Source organism: Myxine glutinosa, chromosome 9 (genome assembly GCF_964187855.1).
Source record: "Myxine glutinosa chromosome 9, kmMyxGlut1.1, whole genome shotgun sequence".
NCBI classification, from domain to species: domain Eukaryota; kingdom Metazoa; phylum Chordata; class Myxini; order Myxiniformes; family Myxinidae; genus Myxine; species Myxine glutinosa.
The window spans coordinates 47986106-48013149 of record NC_136269.1 but is presented as its reverse complement, the minus strand read 5'-3'; the positions used below and the strand labels follow the sequence as shown (position 1 = coordinate 48013149).

The 27044-nt window shown below is 43.7% G+C and overlaps 1 long non-coding RNA gene across 1 annotated transcript; it reads right to left on the bottom strand.

Annotated features, from left to right (window-relative positions):
- Positions 1 to 6747: 6747 nt before the first annotated feature.
- On the bottom strand, positions 6748 to 26623 carry LOC144893554 (uncharacterized). Its single transcript, XR_013624458.1, has 3 exons — positions 26486 to 26623; positions 25934 to 26061; positions 6748 to 6839 (listed from the first exon to the last, which is right to left on the bottom strand). It is a non-coding gene; the product is annotated as an uncharacterized LOC144893554 (long non-coding RNA).
- Between the last annotated feature and the right edge of the window lie 421 nt (positions 26624 to 27044).

Here is a 27044-nt window from a genome sequence, read left to right as displayed (position 1 = left end):
CAGGGAGGGTGCACGGTATAAAGGAAATGAACACAACTAGGAATTTCAGGAAATAATTTGGGGATTGAAAGAGGTGGATTTGGGGTGTTTAAACGGGGGTAGAAAATATCAAAGTTTTAGATGGGGGAAGATAAGAGATGGTGATGAACAGCTGTTTTAAAGACCTGGAAGGAGGAGTGGGATTGAAGAGAGTTTGTTGCAGAGGAGGGAGAAAAGAGAAATTGGAATGAAAGGGTGAAGGTGAGCAGAAAGTCATTATTTTGGCAGTTTCTCCAGAAGAGGGTTGCTGACAGATGTGCGTCCTGCAGTGATATTTGGGGGACTGAGCATAGACAGAGCAGGAGAGCAAGGACGGAGAGGAGTTGGTAGAAGATGGAAAGACCACCAACCTGCCTGCGGTGAGAGAGAGAAAGTCCCTCAGAATCAGCTTCATCGCGGGAGATTCCAATGATTCTGAATGCTTTGGTTTCAACCGCGTGAAGCCGAGCTAGATTTGAGGCAAGAGCACCAGCCCATAAGGGAGAGCAGTATCCCATTGACCTGCGGATGAAAGCTTTGTGTGTGGTGAGGAGCTCAATAATGCCAAGAAAGGAATTTGCACGACAGAGGATGCCCAGTCGGCATCTGGCTTTGGAGGCCAGTTTGGAAATGTGGTTTTCCCAGGAAAGATCATGGCAGGATAGTGAGACCCAAAAGCTTGAGTGACAGAACTTCTTCGAGAGGATTGTTGATAGAGAAGATGGGAGTGGGTTTTGACGTGTTCCAGACTGTCTTTTCGGTCTTTGCCAGACGACTCAAACAATCTTTTCGGAGACGGTCCAGACCGTCTTTTCCAGATGGTCTTTTCGGAGAGACATAGTTAAAGTGTGAGATTTGTCAGGATTGAAGGACATGTTCCATTTGTTTGACCACATTGTGATGTTATCCAGGCAGATAGAGAAGAGGCTGCTGCCTGCAGATCTGAGGGTTGAGATATGGAGCGGCAGAGAGTGGAGTCATCAGCAAAGAGATAGAGAGGATTTTCCAGAGAGTCGGAGAGATCATTAATGAAGATCAGAAAAAATCACAGGGCCCAGAACACTGCCTTGAGAACTCCAGCCTGGACAGGAAGGGGAGATGAGAGAATTCCATTCAGGACCACACGTTGATTGTGACCAGAGAGGAATTCTGCAAGCCATGCGTGGAGGTTTCCATGGATACCATAGGAGGCGACTTTGGTGAGCAGGGCGAGGTGCCAGACAGTATCAAAGGCACGTGATATGTCAAGGGAGACCGCTCTGATTTCCTGTTTGGCATTGAGGACCTCCATCCATTGTTGAGACAGCAGAAGCAGCATGTCCAGAGTCAAATGACCTGGTCTTTATCCAAATTGATGATCCGAGATCAAGCCATTGGAGAAGAGGAAGGATTTAATATCAGAAGCGATGATGGATTCCATGACCATGCTGATAATTTGGAGCAGGCTGGTTGGTCTGTAGTTGCAAGGATCTGTTTTTGCACATTTTGTGTAAAGCGTTAATGTTGGCTGATTTCCAAGCAGATGGAAGATGACCTTGAGCAAAAGAGAGAGTGAAGAGAACAGAGAGAGGGTGAGATAGAGCGGCAGAGCAGGATTTTAGGACCCGTGGGCTGATGCCGTCTGGTTTCGTTGTGGAATCAGAGTCAAGGTTTGACAGAAGCTTCTCCAGCTTGTCAGGAGAGAAGGATACAGAGTCCAGGAGCTGCTGGGTTTGACTGGGTAAGGTGGGAACAGAGAGAGATGGGTTTGGGACAGAAGATTTTGAGGCAAACACATCGTTGAGGCATTCGGCTTTGTCACGTGCGGTGTCAACTGTGTAGCCATTTGAGGTCAGGGAGGGGATGGGGGGGAACAAACACCAGAAACGGATTTGACCAGACGCCACCAGGATTTGGAGGAGGGAGACAGGTTTGAGAGTTCATTCTTGAGTGTCGAGATATTGTTTCCTGGCTCTCCTGAGGGTAGACACACACTTGTTCCGAGCTTTGAGAAAGGAAATGAGATTGCCTTCAGTTGGATTTGCCTTCCATGAGGAAAGGCAAGTTGTTTCAGGGCAACTGCCTCACCACAAGATTCTGTGTGCCATGGGTGGGAGGAAGGGTATGATAACTGAAGACGAGATGGGATAAATCTGTGTATGAGGGAGAGATAGAGCAGTTTACTTTGGAAGAATTCCCAGGAAGAGTTGATTTCAGAGGCAGTGGAGATGGGAGACCAGTCCAGATGATTGATGGCTGCTTGCAGACCGTGCCAGTCGGCCTGAGTGAAATGCCAGACTCGTCGGCGCTGAGGAGGCTCTCTGAGAATGGCCTGAGAGATGTCCACTTTAACAAGCACATGATCAGATGAATCGATTGGAGCAGAAGAATAACAGCAGACATTTGCAGGGAAGTTAGTCATAACCAAGTCTAGAAGAGAAGATGCTCCGTTGACTGAGATCCGGGTCAGGAAATTGACAGATTGTGTCAGTCCCAGTTGGTCGCAGAAGTCCTTTGCTGAGGTGCCCTGGCTTGTGAGAGTGGCTGGGTACCCACACCCCTGCCAGCTGGCATGATGACAGTTGAAGTCGCAACAAATGAAGAAGAGTGGATAGAAGCTGGGATGAGTGGATAGAAGTTGGTCAATGTTGTCAAGACAGCGAGATGTAAATGGAGTCATCACTGCTTGTTGGACGGTATAGAAAACATATGAACACATATGAAGGTGCGAGCGGAGGGGAAGCCGTAGCCATAGGTGGTACTCCTGGGGGTGTGGTGGAGAGGGGCAGTGCAGGGAGAGTGAGGAAGAGAGTTTTTGATAAAGATAGCAAACCCACCACTAGGATGAGGCTCACGTCTATCATACCCAAGTAGGGAGTAACCAGGAAGAGATATTAAGGAAGCAGAGACCTCTTAAAGGATACTTTAGATCAAGTTTACATAAAATCGTCAATTTTCATTCCATTGGCTTGAATTTTGAGCAGGGTTTGCATATTGGGTCACTGAAGCCTATTGATTTTTGAGGTCAAAAGGTCAATGTCGCCAGAATTCCATAATTTCCTTGTATTTTTTTTTTAAGCTGTTTTCATCATTTTAGCATTTGGAATAAGAAAAATCTGAATACAAAGCAGACATAGAAGGGCTTTGCTTTTTCAGATGCTTTCTAAATCTTATTTGCATTGCACATGCTGTACCAGTAAAAAAAAAAAAAAAAAAAAGTGTAAATAATGTAAAAATGTGAAACCCACCTGGTATGTGTTTACAATTTAGTAATTGCATTTAGAACTGACCCGTACGAATGTGCGGAGCAATCAACACAACGCATTAGGTTTTTATTGGTTTTGAAAACGATTGTGCAGCTTCTCACATGAGCAAACATGTAGTGATGTTTGGATCTTCGGAAAAAGTACTTCAAGATATCTTTGCAGCTGGATATTGACAGATAAGGGACATTTTGTACTCATTTGCCGTCTCGATATTCCGGCTGTTTAAGTCATTATTTCAAATGTTCCTCCATTTTTGCAAAATGAAAAACTTATTTCTGAGCCGTCTCATCATGGTACTATCGTTTCTCAAATCATTGTTACCTTTAAATTGGCAGGATGAACGGGTGAAACATGTGATGTCTTTTAGGAGACAAGTATATGGTATTTCCTCTGACAAATGTCGATAAAACTTTGAATATTGTTCGAAAGTCAAAAGTCTATAAAACTTTTAATATTGTTCTACAATGAATTGTTTTGAATGTGGTGATTTTGGTCATCTTAAACGCTCCTGCCCAAAGGACATCTCAAGTTAAGATGAACATACATAAAAGATGATTCTTCTTCTTCTGCAATCCAAAAGTATCAGTTTGTGTCACAAATTCCAATGCTGATTCACAATCTTCCAATCCTGGGAAATGTACATAATACATCAAGTGATTGGAATGGTTTCGCCCTTATTTCTTCATAGAAAAGGAAAACAATCCCTGATAATTATCTTGCACAGAACTAATACTATCAGGGAAAACAACAATCAGGTGGTGATGCAACTCCACTCGGCACTTGCGACTCCACTCAGAAACTCCACTCAGCGCTTGCGACTCCACTCAGAAACTCCACTCAGCGCTTGCGACTCCACTCAGAAACTCCACTCGGCACTTGCGACTCCACTCAGAAACTCCACTCGGCACTTGCGACTCCACTCAGAAACTCCACTCAGCGCTTGCGAATTACCCTCGGCGCTTGCGAATCCACTCAGCATCTCTACTCGGCCCCTGGAATCGACTCGATAACGACTGGTGCCAAATATCAAATTTGGCATACTTTCATACAATAGTAAGGACAGTCATTCATCTCCTACAGAGACTGTTCCACTTGTTCCTATTGGCAATGGGTTTGTGCCTGCCTCTTCTGTTGAAAAACCTTCAATACTCTCTGCTGATTGTGCTCAGTGTGTGAATGTTACTTCTGCTGATGGTTTGAAATATTCCGATGATGAACATTCGCATTTACGGTACTGTTCAAAAGCTTGGGTTATTTTCACTTTTTTGTGGAGATATTTCCCATAAAACATTTGTGGAAAGTCATAATAAGTCTGCAATATAGGTAGACAATACTTCAAATTGCTGTGAAAGTCAGTTTAATATGGTTCTTAAGGATGCAAAGGTCCTTCTTATAAGTATAAAAAGTATATACGTATACAAAGCATAAAAAGTATAAACCAAAAACACCAAAAAAAAAACTGAACAAAACAAACACGAACAAAAACACTAAACAAAAACAACCAAAAAAACAACAAACAACAACAAAAAAACAAACACATACCTCCACCAGAGCTGAACATTTTATGTTTTATATCCCATTGATAGGCCGGATCTGGATTCGGACCTGAACCAAAATCTAATCGGCTTGTTCTTGTCACCGAACCAACTCATCCACCAATTTTATTCATAACCCATCCATAACTTTTTTTAAATATCATGTTATATATATCGCTTTTCACCCGATCTCTCAATGGTAAAGAATCACTTGAAAATTAAATATCTCTCGTATCCGAATCCATATTCAGATCTTCACCAAAATCGAATCCATTAGTCCTTGACACACACCCAACCTGTCCACCAAGTTTTGTCTAAATCCGTCCATAATTTTTTGAGATATCCTGCTATGTATCGGTTTTAGTCCCATCACTCAATGATGAAGAATCACTTAAAAAATTCTACTAGCCGGATCCGAATCCGGATCTTCACCAAAATCGAATCATTTCGTTCGTGTCACATACACGACCTCTCTGTCAAATTTCGTCCGAATCCGTTCACAACTATTTGAGATATCCTGTTCACAGACAAACAGACAGACTGGGGTGAACACATAACCTCCATCCACCTTTGGTGGTGGAGGTAACAACAAAACAACAACAAAAAAAATAAACAAATTTGTTTTAAAACAAAAAAGTATATAAGTATGTAGGTATATAAAGGTTCTTAAGTAATACATAAGTCATTAAGTGTATGAAATAAATTATGAAATTGAAAACGTTTTATTTTTACTGTACATATATTATCAAGTGCGAGTAATTAATATCCAATTACCACAAAGGATGTGCAGGAAACCGTTTGTGGATTGTTATACTGTGCATTAAATAATAATTTTTTATTGAAGTAATCTACAACAGTTACATCAATGTGAACTACAACAAATCACAATAAAAGTTGCAAATTAGTGAATATGTGAAATTCGTTTTCATCAGCTAATTCCCTTGCTTGATGTGCTGTGTCCTCTATGTTTCATCGTTCATAATCGCACGCACAATGTTTCACCACGAGCAAGCCGCTCAGTCTGAATTAATTTTCATATCACCAGCTCATAAACCTTTTAGTCAAAACTAATGTACACGGAAATCACAACCAACTGAATTGTGTTGTAATACATTCCAATACGCGCTCAGCATACAACACCTGTGGCCGACTTTCTGTAAGCTTAGCTAGTACATCGGATAATTTGTTATTATCACTGGGCGTGGTTTAGCAGAAAGGAACAGCCAAATCGACCCTCAGTACTTTTCCATAAACCTAATGGCACTTTCGTTGAAAAACGAAAATTTTTACACTAGCAACGGTGGTGTGCTGTACACTTGCCATGCCTGAAAGAAACTGGCTCAGCACAAGACATGTAAAGGCCAGGATGACCCAAAATGACCTCCCCAAGGTAAGATGCTCAGCTTCCACTACATAAGAAAATCAGGCAATGGCCGACAAATTAAATGAGAGCAGGCCTTAACATCAACATCTCGTCCAGCAGTGTGCGCAGAAGACTGATTACAGCAGGTCTCCATGGTAGAGTTGCAGAAAAGAAACCACTGCTGAGACCACAGAATAAGGTGAAATAAGGTGTTCTGAGTTTGAACTCAATTTGAAAGTTTTTGAAAATTTATTCAAGTTTGAAAATCGGGTACGTTTGAACTTTTGGGATATAAGAGACACCACTTCATATGCCAAAGACCTGGAAAACGTTATGGTATGCAATGTTTGCAGCCTACTGTTAAACACGGAGGGCGCCCTGTGACTATCTGGAGCTGTATTTCAGCTTTTTGTTGAGGAAAAGTTGTTAAAAATCAATGGGATGCTAACAAAAGAGAAGTACAAGCAGATACTGCAGCACCATGCAGTTCCTACTGTATCGTCGTACAGTGGAAATAATTGGAAGATGATTAATTTTCCAACAAGATAATGATCCAAAACACTCTTCCAATATAGTACAACAATCTTTGGAGCACAAGGTTACAGCTGGTTGCTCCATGTGTTAGTGTGGCCGCTTCAGAGTCCGGACATGAGTTCCATTGAGGCCATGTGGGATTACCTAGAAATGGAGGAAAACAACAACCTTACAGAACTATCAAATGTACTACCAGATAATTGGCACACTATTCATGTAAGAGTGCTTCAGTTGTGTAAAGGAAGCGTGAGTAAAAGAGTGATGGCGCCCAAGGAGGCAAAGAGCCGACAGGAAGTAATGAATGATGTTATGAAATGACACTATTATTGTTATTTACTTTAACAGTTTGTTTCACGTGCATTTATAAAGGTTGGTTATTTACAATAATGGAGACACATGACTTATCACTGATTATGATTTGATTAATTTACCGTAAAGTATGAGTATCATTGAAATAATCCAATCTTTTGCACAGTGCTATATATTCCCCGTTAGCAGTGAACACTAAGGAACTAAATGGTGGTCTACCAAATTTTGCATCTGGTGAGACGAGACGTCTCTTTCTGGCAATAACATCATGGGCCGGAGAAAATTGATGCAATTCAAGATGCTCATTCATTACCTCTGCTACCGAAGGCAGATGGAGGTTACGTTTACACTCCTCTCTATCTTTATGTTTGTCTGTCTGTTTGGTTTGTGAACAGGATATCTCAAAAACTTGTGGACGGATTCGAACGAAATTTGGTGGAGTGGTTGGGTATGTGACAGGCCAAAAATGATTCGATTTTGGTGAATATCCGGATCCACATCTGGATCGGAGAATTTTTTAAGTGATTCTTCACCATTGAAAGATAGGGCCAAAAACGATACATAACAGGATATCTCAAAACGTTGTGGACGGATTATGACAAAACTTGCTGCATTTGCTGGTAAGGTGACAAGAACAAGACAATTCGTTTTTGGTTCAGGTCCGGATCCAGATCTGGCCTATCAGTGGGATACAAAATATAAACTTCAGCCTGGCACAGGTATACACTCTACCGAGTGCTGTTAAAGTTCCAGATGTTTTTTTCTGTTCTGTCCGAGTGGTGACCCTTCCAGGATTGTACTCCTTCGGCAATGAAACTGCCTCGGCAGCCCTCGGCACCTCACGACATGAAAGTAATGGTTTATTGTTGTTGCTGCAATTAAACACAGTCAGATTTCTCTGCACCATCAGATGGGCGCAAATTGACAGACAACTTAATACCATCAGATATCTGTGTTATGATGGGCAATTCAATAATGCCAGAGGTAAGCACGACTTTGCCATTAGATATTGGCGCCCCTTTTGCAGAAGCTGATAGTGTTGATGATTCCACTTCAAATGTGTCTTTAACGAATAAAATACCTTGTGCTATTGTGGCTGCAAGTGTTGATACCATGGTAGGACAGCACGTTGATGTTGCAGCTGGTAGAAATCCGTGTATTAATAGTGAAGGAGCTGTTGTCTTGCAGGGTAGTGGTGATTTATGTGACCAAATGAACAAGACTTCTGATGAGTCCGAGATGGATGAAGAAATCGTCAGACTTAAGGAGTGAAAGAGTTGACTTACCAAGGCCCTGTTTCACCTCCTCAGATAAAACTTTTTTCTACAAAATAAATATTAATTGAACAGATTATTTAAGACACATTGTCATCAATTAGGAAATTATTGAAAAAGGCAAAAAAAATCTTAATGAATGATTTTGATCTCTCTTCTTCTTGAAGTTATTATCCTCTGTGACCAGTCAAAATTGGGATGATACATGATAGATATTAATGGTGGTGGAAGTTTGCTCTGCCGTGAGGATGAGAACTGCATGCTCCTCCATGAAATGTGTGTTCTCTATAGAACCTTTTTACGGCGTAGCCCATAGGGCAAAGCCATCTAGAACAGTGTTTGCCCATCCATATGTCCCCTCAAACGTATATCAATCAGAGCTGAGGATCTGGTCAAATGACATGGTGATGTGATTACGTCTGATGTCATTACGGTGGTACGGTGGCTGGCTCTCCACACTCTGGCATTTTGAATCCAATTTCGTTCAAGCCGAACATATCCGAGAACTTGTCATATATCACAATCACCATGCTCTACCTTTACGTTTTTCATTCAGTGTGAAACACAAACACACTGATTGTTAAAATGACCATGAAATATAAAAAGCATCGGCGTTACAGGTTTTCCAACAATACGGTATGTATAGGCCTTAGGCTTCATGCCTTACCTTCAGACCGCTTTGGACAAATTAAACACAGGTTTCTTAATTCAGTAGTGTATCGTTTCAGTGGTATCATTATCGTAATAATAATAATAATATAGTAAATATAACCACAACGCTTTAATCCTAATGTCGTGAATGGAAAGTTTATGGATTGAAGCGATGTAATGTTCATGAATCGATGATAAGCGGTGTAACCGTGGAAGAAAGGAATTAGCTTCAGGTTTTTTAAAATAGTAATATCATTTTCGTAATAATGATAACGTAACGTTAATATTATAATAAATGTAATCGTAACATTAATCCCTTCGTAGTGACTACAAAGTTTCTAGAGGTTAAAATATGTCCTCTACAGTATATATTAAAGTAGCGGCAGTTTTGTGTCACACTACGTCATTACGTCTATCTTCAACTAATGCATCAAACAAGCCCGGCTATGCCGCTGTTTGACTACCGATCTTGTTTTTTTTTACAATTCCTCACTCAATGGCATACAGTCACGTGAAAAAGTAAGTACACCCCATGTAAAGTTTTGACTTTTTCAACATATTTCAACGTACAGCTATTTGATCTTCATTTAAACAATATTGATAGATAAAGGCCATATAATATAACAAATATCATGAAACATTTACATTTTGTAGTCCATTGTGTAATTTAAATAAACATAAATGCAAATTTTGCATGTGTAAAAAGTAAGTACACCCTTGGCTCCAATAGGTGTTATTGCCCCCTTTGGCAGAAACAAACTCAAGTAGGCATTTCTTATAACTGTCAACCAGTCTCTGACATCGACTGGGAGAAATTTCTGCCCACTCCCCCATGCAGAATTATTTCAGCTGTGCGATGTTTGAGGGGTTTCTTGCATGCACAGCTTGTTTCAAATCCCCCCACAACATCTCGATGGGATTTAGATCCGGGCTTTGACTTGGCCATTCCAGAACCCTCCATTTCTTTCTTTTCAGCCATTCCTTGGTGGATTTACTGGTATGTTTAGAGTCATTGTCATGTTGCAAGGTCCACCTTCGGTTGAGCTTCAACTTTCTGACAGATGGCCTCACATTATACTCAAGCACCTTCTGGTACAATGAAGAATTCATAGTGGATTCTATGATGGTGAGCTGCCCAGGCCCTCATGCAGCAAAGCTGCCCCAAACCATAATATTTCCACCACCATGCTTTACAGTTGGTATCAGGTTCTTGTGGTCAAATGCTCTTTGGTTTTCGCCTAACATGTCTTCTGGTACTGTGGCCAAATAGCTCTACCTTTGACTCATCTGTCCAGAGCACATTGTTCCAGAAGTGCTGGTCTTTGCCTAGGTGTTCATTGGCAAACTTTAGTCTTGCCCTGATGTTCTTTCTGGACAGCAAAGGTTTCCTCCTGCCACACCTCCCATGTAGATCAAATTTGTGCAGCCTCTTTCTCATGGTAGACTCGTGCACTTTGACATCAACAGTGGCAAGAGCAACCTGTAGGTCCCGTGATGACATTTGGGGTTCTTCGAGACTTCTTTCAGCATCTTGCGGTCTGCTCTTGGGCTGAACTTGCTGGGGCGGCTGGCCTGAACAAGTTGGCAGTTGTTTGGAATCTTCTCCACTTGTAGATGATCTTCCGGACAGTTGAATGATTGATTTCAAATTGTTTGGAGATCTTTTTAAATCCCTTCCCAGACTCATAGGCATCTATAACCTTCTTTCTGAAGGCCTCAGAGAGCTCTTTTGATCTAGGCATGGTAACGCCGCATACTTCAACAACAAAGAGCAAACCAAACTAAATATCTGAGGTTTAAATAAGACAGGTTCCTCCAAGATCCTCTCTAACGATGTTCTAATCATTTGCACCTGAGCTGGTGCACCTGATTCTAATTTTAGGTATTTGAAGTAGTGATAAATGTAGGGGTGTACTTACTTTTTCCACATGTGAAATTTGCATTTATGTTTATTTAAATTATACAATGGACTACAAAATGTAAATGTTTCATGATATTTGTTATATTATATCACCTTTATCTATCAATATTGTTGAAATGAAGATCAAATAGCTGTATGTTGAAATATGTTGAAAAAGTCAAAACTTTACATGGGGTGTACTTACTTTTTCACGTGACTGTACATAGTGATGGGTACTTCTTTCTGCAATATTTGTTGATAAAGGCCTCAAATCGGTTAGGGATCTTCGTAACCCAAGTGAGAGTTGGCTTGGGATCTATACTCTGGTGAATCTGGTAGACATCTGATCCTCTACGATTGTGGCACAAGTATTATGCAGTGTACTTTGCACAGCATGTACTTGTTTGGGAGCAAAGTTTCCAAAGAAATGGAGTAGGTACAGACTTATCTGTTCTTATCTTTGTTGAACTCTCACTTAATCTTTCTCCTGCAAACCTGTCTCATTGTACCTCTATTAGTGCAGGTCTAAATGAACAGCCAAGTTTTCCTGGGCAGAAGGATCTCTATCTGGATTGTATTGAGTTCCTTCTACAACACAGAAAAAGGTTGATAGAGAGACACCTTGCCCTGTTCACCTCCTTATTTACCAAATTAGAAAGGGTTTTTATACCCCACCCTCCCTATGCGTCGTCAAGACTTGATGATCTTCATTGAAGGATGATCATACATTAGATTATTCCTTCCATTCACTTATTGCACAGTTTTTTTCAAATCAAAACTTATTGCACAAGTCCACCAACTGGAGTCCTAATGTCCACCAACTAACACCGACAGATGGGACTCCCAGTTTAACGTCCATCTGAGGGACAGCGCGCACATTGATGAATCACCCTGTCTGTGAAACACTGGGATGACATTTTATAGCTGGGCCTAGAGTCAAACCGAGGCTAGACACCTCAGAGGAGAGTGTGCATATGTACCTCTCGGCCATCCTGCCACCCTCGTTTTATCAGCCAACCTTGCTGCTTATATATGGCGGTAGAAAAACAAGACCGATAGTCTAAACGGCGTAGCCGGGCTTGTTTAATACTTTAGATGAAAAGGATAGTATAACCTGGGTGGGGACATGAGTTATCAGTTAGCAAACAATGTAAGTATTTTTTTTTTAATATCAATAAATGTCACATTCCTGTGCCACCTTCATTCGGACGTCCGGCATTGACAGCAGGTTTGTGAAGGACTTGGACAAAAACATACCCAGTCTGAATGTTGCTATATCCAGTCAATGGCGAAAATGCAAATGGGGAATCCGCGAATGGGAGAATGTGCAAATGGGGAAACCGCGAATGTCACGGATGGAAACTCTTACATCATTTCCTCATTCTGCTTTAAACTCAACATCTCTACATTTTCATTCCAATCACAAATTTATACTATAGTATTAATATATCAAAATGTAATGTTAAATCACAATTGTATTGAGATGTCATCAAACCTGTGAAATGTCGTCGTCTGTTCACTTCCGGATTCGGGAGCAAGGTCCGTGTCGATCGCATTTCAAAATCATAATTGTATTGAGGAATTTCTGAAATCTACCTACCTTATGACACCCGCTGGGACCCCAAGACATTCCACAGAAGGTTATTATATTTGTTTTTAGCAAAATATGCAACTGCAATGGTTACTAAATGCTTATATATATCATGATATTTCAAAAAGTCGTGGACAAATTAATTTGTGGCAAAACTTGGTGGATGAGTTGGTTAGGTGACAAGAACAGGCCGATTACATTTTGGTTCAGGTCCGAATCCAGATCCGTCCTATCGGTGGAATACAAAACGTAAGCTGTTCAGCCTGGTGGCAGTTTGCGCTCTACCGAGTGTCGTTCTAGCGGTGGTGGAGGTTATGTTTTCACCCATGTCTGTTTGTGGTTGTGTTGGGGATAAATTTTAACTATGAAACAATTGTAGACAGGAATTTGGCTGAATCTCATCCCAAATCTCATGTGAATCTAGATCCCACTTATTTTCAGTTGTAGGTTTACTTGATGTTTGGTGATTATACAACCACAATGTAGCCCAATATATGTGGTATCCTAAGCAAGACTTGACTGCAAGTGCGTTAATTTACCTTTTAGGAATGCTGTAGTTTCTTATAGCCTTTTTCATTTCTGTATCTCAGACCATCATATGACAACTGTAGACCTATCCTTAGTTTACTGGGAGGAGTGCTTATTGTCGGTTTAATGTTAGACTTCTTGAAAATGGCTTATTTAAGGAAGCCTTTTATGTTTTCTTGACAGTCCTGGTCTCTGAAAAACACAAAGCTTCTTTATCTTCACTTAACTTATGGTGGGATGAAATCATGAAATCATGAAAACTCAGATTCAGATATTTTGGGGTTTTTTTGCAGTTTTTATTTTGCAATTCAAATCACACAGTGCAAGCAGTAAACATATCACAATGTCTCGGTTGGAATCAAACATTTTGCAATAAGGGAGTAAATTGGCTCATGAGGATGAGGGTAGTGAGATAAATTCGTGGTTGCTACTTGAAAGGCCCAGTTAAGGGTCCTGATTCATGAGAAAGCGATGGGGACACTAATTAGACTTAATGGTATACAGAATATAAAAGTATCAGACACACAAGTCTTTCTTTTATTTAGAATCTGAAAATAATCCATCACGGCTTATCTTCTGTCTTGGGCACTTCTGCCCCCTTGCCTCAGAAAAGAAACATTGTTGATAATTCAGGTTATGTAAAATTAAATATAATAGAGTTTTACTCTGAACTTTTCAAAAATAAAGGAGTTTGTAATGAAATTATATGATGAAGCACTTAACCTCTCACTTCTGCCTAACTGAGGCTCAATGTTTTTAGCTGGATGTACCAATTAGAGGCTGGGTGATATTGATATTTTTGCTAGTCAATTATCGTCCTTCCAGATATTGACAATCTAGCGATATATTGAAATTGCTCAATCACTTATGCTAACCTGGCGGCGATATCTGGCGCTTTGGGGGTGCACACTCACCATGTCTATATATAACCTGAATGGTTATCCACTGTGCAATAGCTCAAAGATGTAGCTGTTCATCACCATGTAATCTGTCTTGAAATTGATGTAAACACTTTTGTATGCTCTCATTGAAAGCAGTGTTTGTGTCATTGCCATACACACACAACATATTTATGGAATCTTTTATTGCATAGCCGTAGGGCAATGCCATCTGGAGCAGCGTTTGTCTGTCCGTCTGTCTGTCCGGTGTATTATGTATGTATGTCCCTATCGCCGGAATTTTGCGGGTTTTACCCTTTAAAATTCGTTTTCTCTGAAATGGTTGGCCCGATTGACAGGGAATTTTCACCATAGGTGTGCCTCATCCAGCAGAATTTCCTAATGATAATTATGACGTCATAGATCACGTGGTACAGGCGCAATCTTGGAAACACCGAAAAACTTTGCACCTCTATATCTCCGAAAGCATTCCATGGAAACAAATTGAAAGGTGGCTCATTGTAAAGTACTCCCCATGGGGAATAACATATTGTTACGGACGCGGTTAAAGATGTTATTTTGACCGAGCGGTTGGTATTACCGCGACCGAACAGTTATTCCCCGACTAGAACCCGATTCCACCCAAACGTTGGCCGTATCGCACCGCAGCTGCTCAATATGGAAAACTCGAAAGCGACCGAATGTAAAGAGGAAGGAGACGTACAGAAGAGTAATTGGATTTATTATTTACACATATAAGTAGGAAGAAAGCAGTCACGTTTATTTACAGACGAGATTAGATACACAGTGCAACGCTAGCTTACCTACAGTCTTAATTAACCCAGGGACAGAACAAACAAAGACAGACTCACGCGGGGAATGATGATAGGACTGGCGGGAGATGGATGGCTGGCGGGATAGGGAGGTCCAACTGGTCCTGCAACCGATCGACTCGTTGGGCAGCCGCCGCCCCTTCGCGGCCCTGCTCCAAACTTCCGTCCAGGCCTCACGCTGCTGTGGCTGCAGTTTCGGTGGCTCCAGCTGCAGTAAATGCAATTTCGGTGGCTCCAGCTGCAGTAAGTGCAGTTTCGGTGGCTCCAGCTGCAGTAAGTGCAGTTTTGGTGGCTCGAGCTGCAGTAAGTGCAGTTTTGGTGGCTCGAGCTGCAGTAAGTGCAGTTTCGGTGGCTCGAGCTGCAGCTCAACTCTGGACTTCTCTCGGACTCAACTCAATGCGCCTCTCTTGGACCCAACTGCTTGGACTCCCTCTCGTCTCTCTGTAAAAGCTCATCTCTCTGGACCTCCTCTCGTCTCCCTGTAAAAGCCCATCTCTCTTTTGACACGCCCTGCCTGCGGGTTATATAGGCCCCGCCCCTCAACCTTCGCGAACCTCCTCGATGTTTCTCTCCACACCCTCTCCAAGTCCAACCCCTTGTTCGTGGTTGGTTGAGTGGGGCTGACTCACTCCTCCCCTCTATGACGAGGTGGGGACCCGCCTTTCTTCCCCAACCCTGCCTCGTGGTCAATGGCGGATGAAGAGAAAACCGCCCAAAATGCAGTTGGCAATGCGAATGGCAATTGACGAAAAGGGGGAATGGAAGTGTTGGGAGTGGGAATGAAGGGAATCTATCTCTTTCACTGGTGCAATGGAGTATTTCAATTAATGGGAGACACAGCCTTACCCTAAAACACATAATAAGATATAACTATTGAACAGGGGTATTCTATGATTGGCTGTGGTGTGGATGCTTTATGGACTAATTATGGGACACCCTTTGACCTTTACACAGCTCCGGAGGCAGGAGGCGCAGAATAATAATAACAATAATAATAATACACACAATAAAAAAAATACAGTCCTCATGTCCGCAACACTGCACCCTCCTCCTCTTAGGCACGGCCCGGGCCTACAACTTTTATTTAGTGTGACACGTAGGTGTAGTTCCCTCTACTTTTAACCTGACCCTGAGTGCGACAGTTTTAAAACATAAATAAATGTGTCCCGCTGCTCCATTGCACCCTGCCTAACAGACTTACGCCCACAGTTAACCGAATTGCGGAATGGTCTTCAAACTATACACTGACGGTGGGGAGCATTATTTACAATGACGCTATTTTTATTTACAAAACTAACCCAGGACCTGTAATTGTTCTTTCTGGGGGGGGAGACAGTCTGCTCTGCATCAATGCACCATGAAAGCACCTAAAAACGCACCAAAACACCCTCAAGCACCAATCGGTGCAGTCACCACAGTTCATCAGTGTTCAATGAATGTTCAATAATAAAAATAAATCAACAACCCCTAACCCTGCAAGTGGTCTCTTGCTCTTTGGCTCCCTCTGCTGGCTATTATTATTTCTTCCAGTTGTTGTCTTTCTTTCATTTTCTTACTGGCGGCCTATTTGCAATAAAGCTTGCCCAAACGTGTCCATTTTATTTATTTTACTTATGGCCCACAGGGCCGACTACGTGTGGTTCACCTGTGGGGCATCGGTGCCCTGTGGCCAAGGTCCGCCAGCAAGATTTCGGGCCCTCATGGCCGGTTCCAGCAGAGGGCCATGCCCCAACCCATGGGGTCCATAAGTGGTGCTCGGCCACTGACATGTGGTCCATAATGTGGTGCATCGATGCAGACAGCTGGTTCTGAGAGTTCCGGGCGCACAATGGCCGACTCACGCACGCTCCCCTCGGCACCCAATGGCGCACAGGTCATGTGGGAGACAAAAGGGGGAAGACAAATGAGCGAGGGGTAAGGTCACAAGGGTACACATCAATAAGGCAATGCAAGGCGAAATGCGTACGGAGGGCGAAGTGAGAAAGCTCGTCCCTACCGTACGTCACCCCCCCTGTCACCGACACTACCCTTGCCCTTACCCCATATTTACAAAATCGACACATTTACAAATTCGTCGCTACCGTCACGTCTCCCCATATTTCCCTTATACCAAATTCGTCTCCACAATCCCTCTACTTCAAAATTTGCCATCACCCAATTCATCATCAATCCTCATAAGGAGGGAGAGATGGAACACAAAGCACAATGTCACACCCACGTCACGATGCGTCTCACAATCCAAACATTTGCATCATAAAAAATAATCAAAACATGGCATGGTGTGGAGTACCTGTCACCTCAGGTGAGTGGATGCAGATGGTGCGAGGAGACTTCAATCCTAACTATCCTCTAAATGACTTTAACACACTTTACACTACCGGGGTCTTTCCCTGCCAATCCATTGGCCAACTTACACTATGGGTTCTAAAAACCAATTCCCATTGACCAAGCTGTGGTGCTTCTCAATTTGGGGTCTCACTCCCCCGATTCATCTCCCGGTGCCCTTGCACAATTTCTGGGCTGTGACGTGTAGCTCTCCCAGCAGGTCTACCCACCTGCTCACCTCCACCACTGCAGTTGCCACCCGAGCTTACCTAGCTCCTCACCCTAACCTATCTAATTGGGGAAGGCCCCTCCTGGCTCTGTCACCCCTTGGTGCCCTCTGGCACTGGGCTACCCGGGTCCGTCCTCCGGATCCTCGGGTCCAATCCACAACAACTCTACCGGCTCCCAGAGCCCACCTGCGGCCTCACCTGGCCGACATCCTCACAGTGGTGGAGTGCCAAAACCAACTACACACACTAACAGGCTACACGCCCAGCCATTTCCACAACACTAATGCACCCATCTGAATACCATTCTGGCACCCGCACCACAGATGCCAATATCCAACCACAATTTACCTATACCCTCTACCTAACACTTACACTACCCGCCCCGGGTATTCGTGATGGGGGTCCACTCTTCCCCCATTCACACCTTCGCACCATCCACTCCACTCCATTGTTTCCACCATACTCACTCCACGACCATCCACCCCAATACTCCATATACTCCATACCATGTATTCCACACAACCATTCTTCATACACCTGTCGTTGCACACCTGTGCACTCACACCTGGTGCCACCTGCACCCTCCTCCTCTTCCTGGACCATTTGGTCAACACAACACACATCACCATCACTCCCTCATACACCGCTCCACACACCTGTTCAGTTGCACACCTGTGCAATCACACCTGTTCCTCACACACTGCTCAATACACTTGAATACACCTCCAACACTCACACGGCATCATATCATCTAACTACTCCCCTCTGAAACTTGCGCTTCCCAGTCGTCCCTTAAAACTATTGCGCTCCCACGTCATTATCATCCACTCTAAACTACCTGCGTCCCCACTACAGGTATCAGTCACTAACTAAACCTTAACGTTACCTAATGCCATCTTCTAGGGCCCTACACACAATATCCTAACCCACCCGGGCTAGTTTTCACTGCCATACACCCCATAAACTAGTGCTCCTTTGCCCCCCCCCCCCCTTGTGAGGGATGACAGAGTTGCCATCCCACCACATCGGGGAGGTCCCACTATCAATTTTGCTCGTCCAAATTCCAACCAATCAAAAATTTTCTATTTACTGCCAATTCTATTCACTTTTCTAAATTTCGGATCAAAACACTATCACTATCACCATCCTCACAGTCCGCTATATCCTAGCCTCGGTGCGTCATGACGTCATTAAACTCGGCTTCGTAAAGCCGAGCAATGAATTCGGGTGGTTTGGTCGCCTGCAGGTTGAATCCGTCCGGCTTTCGGTTCAAGGGAGGTGGTTTGGTTGGGCCGAGATTCCACGCACCATCTCGGCGCGGCACCTTGCGGTCCCGGGCCCGATGGCTCAATCTCCCCCGGTCGGAACCCCGTCCCCACGAGGGGGCACCGTTCCGCTTCCTCCCACTCGCCCTTGAACCGTACCGGTCGCCTGGCTTGACAAGGCCCGGACTCGACCGTGCGGGGCGGGGCCAAGCCCGAATCGGCAACGACGCTTCGAAGAGAAACGACGCAGCTTCGATCCGCGCCGGGCCTCGCATCCAACAAAGCACACCACGCCCCGAGTGCTCGCATCGGCTATCCGTCGCTCTAACCGCTAACCCGGTTACCGTCGATGCTTCACCTGCATGCTCACACGCATACGCTACCCCTTTCACCCTCACAAAACCTGGCGTTCCAACGCCGTCCGTACATTCCACCAACGTACTCCCTGTTTCACACCACACCTCTCGCGCACACTCTTGCGCACACCTCGGTCCACACCTCTCCTCCGTTACATCCTCCGTAACACTCACCATGGGCGTGCACTCTGGCATCCACCCACTAACGCGCTCACAAGGGTTCTCCCACACTCGCGCTACTACCAACCCAGGTGTGCTTCCTCGCACACGTTCCACCACCACCTCACTCTCCGTGTCACACTCCGTACACCCCGACGTGCATTCTCGCTCGCATTCGGTTTCACACTCGCGCTCCGATGTGCCCTCTCGCACCTGCGCCATCACCAACTCACTCTCCGTGTCACACTCCGCACACTCTGTTTCACACAGACCCTCCGACGTGCATTCTCGCTCGCACTCGGTTTCACTCCCACACTTTATAACACACCCACTCGCCGACGCACACTTTTTCCTCCCACGCGTGCCATTTTCACTCACACGGGACCCTTCACCAACGCCCGGATGCCTCCTCGATCCCAAGCGCGCGAAAATTATTTTGTCGCCAAACATCCTCTTACAAAATCTCCCCGCACAATATACAGCACGACTCACCTGGGGGATCCTTTTCTCCACGCGCACCTGCAAACTTCCATTCGGGTTAAGCACAGCATCGTGATGTGAGCAGGGACTTTGCACATTTTCCATTTCTCCCTGCAATTCCCGGGCTACCTCCGTCATCTCTTCAATTTTAATTCCCAGCACTGCTTTGTCTTTGTTCACCTCGACGACCGCTGGCTTTAATAAAACACCCTCCTCTACCTCAGCGGTCGCCGGCTTTTCCAAACCCCGGGTCGCGATTTCTACCCCTGTCATTGTACCCGTGCTTTTCTCAACTTCGTCCAACCGGCGCTTCTCGACCCGCGTTACCTCCTCGTGCACCCGTGGGACCCTTTCGCCCAACTTGCGGTCTCTGTCCCTCTGCTCCCTTTCCTCCCTATCGGCCTTCATTCCGTTTATTGTTGCTTCAATTTGCTCAATCTGAGCATCCATTTTTGCCATCAATTGGTCCATAAAAAATCGCATGTACCCTGGTATCTCTGGCTCGGCTGCCGCGACCACGTGCGCAGCGCAATTTGATGCTGCTACGGTCACGGGCGCGGCAAAATTTGGTGCCGCTCCAACCACGTGCGCGATAGCGCCATTTTGTGCGTCTGATACCCCCTCAACCACATCCTCCATATACATTACCCCGAGGTCCTGGATTACTCCTAACCCCTCCTCTAGCTCACCCACCTGCATCCGATCGCCTTGACCAGCCATGGCGCGATTTCAAAATTCGGGTTTTTGTAAAACAAAAGCAAATTTCGGCTACTTTGTAATTTTGAGCGCATTAAACGCTTTAGGTCCGAATCCGACACTTCTGACACCAATTGTTACGGACGCGGTTAAAGATGTTATTTTGACCGAGCGGTTGGTATTACCGTGACCGAACAGTTATTCCCCGACTAGAACCCGATTCCACCCAAACGTTGGCCGTATCGCACCGCAGCTGCTCAATATGGAAAACTCGAAAGCGACCGAATGTAAAGAGGAAGGAGACGTACAGAAGAGTAATTGGATTTATTATTTACACATATAAGTATGAAGAAAGCAGCCACGTTTATTTACAGACGAGATTAGATACACAGTGCAACGCTAGCTTACCTACAGTCTTAATTAACCCAGGGACAGAACAAACAAAGACAGACTCACGCGGGGAATGATGATAGGACTGGCGGGAGATGGATGGCTGGCGGGATAGGGAGGTCCAACTGGTCCTGCAACCGATCGACTCGTTGGGCAGCCGCCGCCCCTTCGCGGCCTTGCTCCAAACTGCCGTCCAGGCCTCACGCTGCTGTGGCTGCAGTTTCGGTGGCTCCAGCTGCAGTAAATGCAGTTTCGGTGGCTCCAGCTGCAGTAAGTGCAGTTTCGGTGGCTCCAGCTGCAGTAAGTGCAGTTTCGGTGGCTCGAGCTGCAGCTCAACTCTGGACTTCTCTCGGACTCAACTCAATGTGCCTCTCTTGGACCCAACTGCTTGGACTCCCTCTCGTCTCTCTGTAAAAGCTCATCTCTCTGGACCTCCTCTCGTCTCCCTGTAAAAGCCCATCTCTCTTTTGACACGCCCTGCCTGCGGGTTATATAGGCCCCGCCCCTCAACCTTCGCGAACCTCCTCGATGTTTCTCTCCACACCCTCTCCAAGTCCAACCCCTTGTTCATGGTTGGTTGAGTGGGGCTGACTCACTCATCCCCTCTATGACGAGGTGGGGACCCGCCTTTCTTCCCCAACCCTGCCTCGTGGTCAATGGCGGATGAAGAGAAAACCGCCCAAAATGCAGTTGGCAATGCGAATGGCAATTGACGAAAAGGGGGAATGGAAGTGTTGGGAGTGGGAATGAAGGGAATCTATCTCTTTCACTGGTGCAATGGAGTATCTATCTATAATTCCAGTAATCTCTGTGTGTATGTTTGTATGTTTGTATGTTTGTATGTTTGTATGTTTGTCTGTGACCGCTGTTTCTCGACAACCACGGGTCCGATATACTTGAAACTTGCCAGGTATATTGCTGGGGACCTGAGGATGTGCCTTTTCAAGGTTTCATATTAATCGGACAAGTAGTTACCGAGCTATGGCGATTTCTTTACCAAACTCCGCAAGCCGTTCGCTTTGGACCAAACCATTTCATGTAAATAGAGGGGGGGGATTGTCACCGTACTCGCAAGCCGTTCGCTTTGGACCAAACCATTTCATGTAAATAGAGGGGGGGGATTGTCACCGTACTCGCAAGCCGTTCGCTTTGGACCAAACCATTTCATGTAAATAGAGGGGGGGGATTGTCACCGTACTCGCAAGCCGTTCGCTTTGGACCAAACCATTTCATGTAAATAGAGGGGGGGGGGATATAATTTTAGATATATATATAGTACGGGCATGCCCTAGTTTCAATTAATGGGAGACATAGCCTTACCCTAAAACACATAATAAGATATAACTATTGAACAGGGGTATTCTATGATTGGCTGTGGTGTGGATGCTTTATGGACTAATTATGGGACGCCCTTTGACCTTTACACAGCTCCGGAGGCAGGAGGCGCAGAATAATAATAACAATAATAATAATACACACAATAAAAAAAATACAGTCCTCATGTCCGCAACAATATGTTAATGATGATGTCATAGGTGCCTTCATTATAACGTCATAAGTCGACAAGTAGAACTCTTATCATTATGACATTTCTTGAGCATGATCTAGGGATAAATTGATGGAGCAAAACAAATTGATGATGTCATCAGTCACGTGGTTTAGCAGCCATATTTTTACGGCGTTGTTCATAGGGCAATGCCGTCTGGAATAGCGTTTGTCTGTCTGTCCGGTGTATGTATGTATCTCCCATACATTCATTCATCAATCCGAGCTGAGCATCTGGTCACATGACAGGGGGAGAGCAGATCCTTCACTCAGCAGATCCAACCCTGGCTACACTGTTGTTAAACTATCGGTCTTGTTGAACATTAATTACAATTTTGCAGAGTGATGAAGAAGCTGCTGTGGGCCCGACATCGGATTTCAACTATACTATATATTAAAGTTGCCAGATTTCTCCATCTGTCCCTCTGTCTGTTATGCTCCTTTTGCCGGGATGCTATTACGATGTTCTGTCTGGGATGTCATTACGGAATTACGTCTAGTGTTCAGCTAGACATGTACAGACATGCACCTCATCCCGATGTCCAGCACTCAACCCGTCCCGTTCTTATCTATTTATTTAAACTATTTTCATCCTACTATAATTCACCAAATGTCCGTCCATCTGTCTGTCCGCCGGTCCGTTCGAAGGTACCGCAAAAACGGCTGAACCGATCGCAACGATATTTTGGGTGGGTAATCCTGGGACCCCCTGGAGTAAAATTGGTTATATTGTTTTTCCAATTTTCCAGTTTTTCCAAACACGATGGAATAATATTTACCAATATGAACAGTGATGTGGCTTTTATTGAAATTCTACACATACTCTTTAGATTTTGATGAGAATTATGAACCTGCCACGAATGCGGAAGTGGACAGATGATGGCAATGAGCGGGTTTGATAATATCTCAATACAACCGTCATCATTCGTAATGTTAAATCGTTAAACTTTAATCGTGTTAATCATTTTGTTAACGTATCAATTGACGATTGGAATTGAGTGAATACAATTACTATTTTGAATTCGTAATTGTGTTCACCCAACCGTACGGAACTTCACATCAGGATTTAAATATTTGTTTATGTCACGAATGTTGTTAAAAGTTTATTTGTTCTATTAATGTTATTTAATTTGTGATTGAAGTTATACTGTTTGGAATGAAAAAAGAGATATCGAGTTCAAGTGAATGACAGAATGCCGTGATGGTTTCTACTTTCTAAACGTGAAAATCGCGGATCGCCACATGCAGATTCGCCATTGACTGGGTATAGAACAAACATACCCGTTTGTTTGCGAACGGGTACGTTTTTCATGGAAGTCCTTCACGAACTTGCTGTCCATGTCTGACGTGTGACTGAAGGTGATACAGGAATGTGGAATTTATTGGTTTCATGCTTTAGCATTTGCCGTTTCTGCATTGTCTGTTTGCTTCTGGCCTCCCACCCGTGCGTAGCATGGGTATTTCACTAGTTGTTAATAATTGGCACATGGGAGGGGGAATGGGATGATGAATGTTGTGTTTGACAATGGTGTTTGTCGCTCTGAGGGCAGAATGTTTGTGAGCTTCCATTGGGCAGCACCTTTTGTATGTGCGCTTCGCCATCTTGATAAATGCTCTCCTGCACCAGGTCTGACTTTAAGTTGAGATGGGGTGATTGTACTGGTGCAAATTGTCCTCCTCCATCTCAGGCACAGGCTCAGGATCCTCAATGGAAGACCCTGGTGATGAAGCAGGAGAAACTGGCAACAGGGATGGGGCAAACTTTTCTCACCGTTCACATGAAAGGCAAGAGAGAATGGGGTTGTACATAATATGTTGCTTTTACAGGAACTATCATGTTGATGATAAAATAAGTACTTCATGTCGATATTCTTGCTAAATCAATGAAAATACATCTCAAAATCTTCAGTTTACGATGCTGCACACCACTCGTTCCATTATCGAATGTGCGAATATATCGACAGTTTGAAAAATGTAGTATCAGGTTGATGATTTTTTTTTTTCAATGTCTTATCACATCGATAGTATCGAGATATCACCCAGCCATAGTATCAATCACACATTCCCAGCTAATCTGTGCTCTTGCTGAGATGGTTTCTGGGGAAAGCTTACCTGCTGAATTATTTTTGGACAGTTTGGGACTTTTTGGCCCAGAGTTGCATAGTCTTCTGTTCATATCCCGACTGTCCTGAGAAATGCTGCTTAGCTTTAGGAGAGCAGTAGTGTGTCTGCTTCCAAAGCCCGGAGATCTCCGACAGTTGACATATTTGCGACTAATCTTACTTTGCATGGACCCAAAACATTTTTTGCCAAAGTACCGAACTCGCAAACCAATTGAAAAAGGTTATTGATGATCTGTTGTTACCTGATCAGAGTAGTTGTGTTACTGGTAGATCTATCTATGATAACATATTTTAATCAGAGACCTGATTGATGGAAAATACGTTCAAAAAGGGTTCGGAATGTTTTTTCCTGAGCTTTTGATGGCATCAACCACAGGTTCATGTGTCACGTGTTGTAAGCATGCGTGCTTGGAGTAAATTTTAGAGCTTATATTGCTTTGTTATACACCAACATATTTAGTTTAATCAAAATTAATAATGAGGTTTCTTCCCATATAAAGGATCAGAGAGGGTAAGACAAGGTCTTCAGGGTTATTATTTGCTCTTGCTTTAGAGTCTCTCTTATTGCACTTCGGAAAAATATTTCTGGAATTGCTTTTTCTCGCAGGAGTCCTCCCTTGATTTTATCCACCTTTGCATATGATGCCTGCATTTTGATCAAAAATAAGCACAATATTGATGGTCTTGCTTGAGGAATATTTTACCTAGCTTCTTCTTTAAGATATAATTGGAGGAAGAGTAAAATGTTATGGGTGCCCATTCACAATAGTAGCCCACCCGAGTCATGGTTATTACCACCAATGCCCAGGCCCTGTAGGGTTGGAGTGGGGAAATAAGGAAATTAAATATTTGAGCGTATTTTTAGGATCACCACAGTATGTCCAAAAACATTTGGGAGGGGGCAGTTTAACAGGTAGAAAGAAGATTGAATCGTTGAAAAATGTCTTTACCATACGTCTCCTATAAGTGTGTGTGAGTAGTTAACACTGGTTATTTTTTCGCATAGATTTATCTACTTGCAGCCACCAGAGGTGCTGCTAAGGGTAATTTAGGGTAAATTGGAAGATTTCTTTGGAGAGGCTATCACTGGCTAGGACCCAATGCTATATGTCGCCCCTTAACTATAAGTGGCCAGAGCCTTGTTTATGTGAAATGCCATGTAATGGCTTTCCAGCTCTGTTCCGTCCAACCTCTGTTATATGCAGAGCACCTGCCAGGCCCACTTTTGGCCTGCCTCAATTATGTGTGGATAGGCTCAGAAATGGTCTTGAACTGCTTCTAATTAATCTTCAACATATGAATATATCACCTCTCCTCATCTTTTACCAGAGCCTTTGACCCACTACCAAATACTTGCGCCCATGGACCAAAGAACGAACAGGATTTCTTAATTATCTATGCCTTATCAGGCCCAATCACACCATGGGAGAGCAGACAGAGGGAATCCACAAGACAGAAGAAATTCCCACACTCCTGGTAGAATACCGCAGGACTGGAAGGCACAGTCTAGGCTTGCTCAGCAGGGTAATGGCCACCTCATCTGGCACGTCTTGGTCCGAGGAGAAGAGAGGGTGAAGCTTTAGCATAAGCAGGCATGGCTCTGGCTCAACAGGAGCGGGTAAAAAGCACAACTTTCTCCCCACCTTTTATCGCCTTGGGCTCATGCGTCACCAATGACATGCCATGCCCCTCACCTCTCACTCACCATTGGATGAGGGGCCTGGTCGATGATTGGAGGACCAACCCCCGATGCTTGGTGCAGAACGCTGAAGAGGGATGGTGCGGTGTGGCAACATTTTCCACTTAGAATAGTGTCAACGGCCTGTGAAAATGCTAAAAGGACAAATTTGCAAATGTGAGAACATAAAATAAAGGCTCACAGGGATGGTTGTTTGTAGACACATACATTAGGAGGGGTGGACATCATCTATCTAATTTACACTTACTCTAAGACATTAATTAAGGAACTAATTAAACTATTCTAAGCAATGTTAACCCCTAGGAGTCATTTCCACAACACTATGTCCAGTAGACAATTCATGTTAAATATTTGTCCTGACCAGAATTGTTTCATTTATATTTTTACATGAAAAACATCCAGATGTTAGCTTAGGACATACACATAATGTTCTACCCCTCAAAATGAAAAAAAGATTTGCTATAATTATTAAGGTGTGGAAGAAGATGGAGAAGGAGATAGAGATGGAAATAGTGCTGCCTGATTTTTCTGCAATGACAGGATTCAGCGTATCTGTACCTGCACCATATGTATGGAGGAGCAATGATAGGTGTCTTTTGATGCCTTGATGACAGATGCAGATTAATATTTCAGGTGCTGGAAAGGAATACAAAGTGGAAATGTCACAAAACAAAAAAATGTCACAAACAGATGTTGATGTCATAAAGCAAAGTGTGGTCTGCAAAGTGGAACGAATACGCAGCCCGTTAAGATTATGTCTTGTCCTGAATGTAATATCATTTTTTCAAGCTCCTCCATGAGCCTTAAGGAATTATTAATAAAACAAATTGGTGCATTTGTCCGAAGGAAAGTAAAAGGGACAGTCGTCTTGTTCAGTTCTTAACAAAGTTTATTCGATGTCGTATCCAAACGAAGGAACTTCCCACTGAATGGAAATATCATAATGCTGCACAATCATTTCTATCATGAACTTTCATTTTCCCTTCCTTGTCTGTGTCCCTTTATATGATGATAAATAGGGCACTCAATACAATAGTGGGATAACTCGTTTTGTGAATTTTTCAGGAAATTACGTTTTCTTTATTTCTATTTTTATACTAAATTGAGGTTCATAAAG